The following is a 2,500-nucleotide window of genomic DNA, read 5'->3' as shown; positions in this document are numbered from 1 at the left end:
ATCGCCTAACGACACGGTGAACTATAGTCGGGTGGGCGCGGCGGTCGAGATACGGTGAAAAACCATGGCGCGCCAACCAAAACGACGGTACCGCTGAAAACGCCAAGTCGGTCCGACGCCGGAAAACGCCCAACGACGCCGAGCGCATAGTCGGGTGGGCGCGCTGCTCGGGTAACGGTGAAAACCATGGCGCCGCAGCAAATACGACGGAATCGCTAAAAACGCCAAGTCGGACCGACGCCGGAAAACGCCCAACGACGCCGAGCGCATAGTCGGGTGGGCGCGCTGGTCGGGTAACGGTGAAAACCATGGCGCCGCAGCAAATACGACGGAATCGGCTAAAAACGCCAAGTCGGGCCGACGCCGGAAAACGCCCAACGACGCCGAGCGCATAGTCGGGTGGGCGCGCGCTGGTCGGGTAACGGTGAAAACCATGGCGCCGCAGCCAATACGACGGAATCGCTAAAAACGCCAAGTCGGTCCGACGTCGCAAAACGCCCACCCACGCCGAGCGGCCAGTCGGGTGGGCGCGCGCTGGTCGGGTAACGGTGAAAACCATGGCGCCGCAGCCAATACGACGGAATCGCTAAAACGCCAAGTCGGTCCGACGCCGGAAAACGCCCAACGACGCCGAGCGCATAGTCGGGTGGGCGCGCGCTGGTCGGGTAACGGTGAAAACCATGGCGCCGCAGCCAATACGACGAATCGCTAAAAACGCCAAGTCGGGCCGACGCCGGAAAACGCCCAACGACGCCGAGCGACAGTCGGGTGGGCGCGCGCTGGTCGGGTAACGGTGAAAACCATGGCGCCGCAGCCAATACGACGGAATCGCTAAAAACGCCAAGTCGGGCCGACGCCGGAAAACGCCCAACGACGCCGAGCGATAGCCGGGTGGGCGCGCGCTGGTCGGGTAACGGTGAAAACCATGGCGCCGCAGCCAATACGACGGAATCGCTAAAAACGCCAAGTCGGTCCGACGCCGGAAAACGCTCCAACGACGCCGAAGCGCATAGTCGGGTGGGCGCGCGCTGGTCGGGTAACGGTGAAAACCATGGCGCGCAGCCAATACGACGGAATCGCTAAAACGCCAAGTCGGGCCGACGCCGGAAAACGCCCAACGACGCCCAGCGATAGTCGGGTGGGCGCGCGCTGGTCGGGTAACGGTGAAAACCATGGCGCCGCAGCCAATACGACGAATCGCTAAAAACGGCCAAGTCGGGCCGACGCCGGAAAACGCCCAACGACGCCGAGCGTATAGTCGGGTTGGCGCGCGCTGGTCGGGTAACGGTGAAAACTATGGCGCCGCAGCCAATACGACGGAATCGCTAAAAACGCCAAGTCGGGCCGACGCCGGAAAACGCCCAACGACGCCGAGCGCATACCGGGTGGGCGCGCTGGTCGGGTAACGGTGAAAACCATGGCGCGGCAGCCAATACGACGGAATCGCTAAAAACGCCAAGTCGGTCCGACGCCGGAAAACGCCCAACGACGCCGAAGCGCATAGTCGGGTGGGCGCGCGCTGGTCGGGTAACGGTGAAAACCATGGCGCGGCAGCCAATACGACGGAATCGCGAAAAACCGCCCAGTCGGGCCGACGCCGGAAAACGCCCAACGACGCCCAGCGCAGTCGGGTGGGCGCGCTGGTCGGGTAACGGTGAAAACCATGGCGCCGCAGCCAATACGACGGAATCGCGAAAAAACGCCAATTCGGGCCGACGTCGGAAAACGTCCAACGACGCCGAGCGTACAGTCGGGTGGGCGCGCGCTGGTCGGGTAACGGTGAAAACCATGGCGCCGCAGCCAATACGACGGAATCGGCTAAGCCTGGCAGAAAATCTCTGCCGCGGCAGAGAAATGGCCATTTTCTCTGCCGCGGCAACAGTGTAGGGCTCCTTCACAAGCTGACGGGCAGGGGTCCCAGGCGGGGCTAAGTTCCCCAGGTATATTGGGTGGGGCTGGCATCCTCCCTGTCAAGTTGTGGGTTCGCCCCACAACTTTTCTACGCCCGTCACGTAGCAACTATACGCTGTCGTGGCGTGTCACGCGGCGACGTTTACGCTGTCGCGCGAGACAGACCCGTGCGACGCCTATCGTTGCCACGTGACGTGTCCGAATTTGAGAACAACCGTGAACAGGTGTTGCCTCTACCTCTCCACAGTTAGTGGTAGGATATGTAACATTCTGCGCCGATCCTCAATGAACGGATGCCGTTGCCTTAAGAGAACGTCGCCGTGCAACGTTACCGTTGCTGCGGTGACACCCGCGCTGTGGACACTCAGGACGCCTACACAGAGCAATCCCACCGCGTGGTGGGAGGCTCGGGAGGCTTGACCGATGTCGCGAGCGCATGTCCCGAACAGAGAAAGCGCACGTTCCCCCTCTATTGGCGGGGAACAAGCGCCGTTGCCTTCAGAGAACGTCCCGATTAACGTTGCCGCGCCACCGCGGTGACATGAGTGCGCTCCGAATTTGAGAACAACCGTGAACAGGTGTTGCCTCT

This window comes from Lolium perenne, unplaced genomic scaffold (genome assembly GCF_019359855.2).
Source record: "Lolium perenne isolate Kyuss_39 unplaced genomic scaffold, Kyuss_2.0 unplaced60, whole genome shotgun sequence".
Lineage (NCBI taxonomy): Eukaryota > Viridiplantae > Streptophyta > Magnoliopsida > Poales > Poaceae > Lolium > Lolium perenne.
This window is presented reverse-complemented; position numbering follows the sequence as displayed.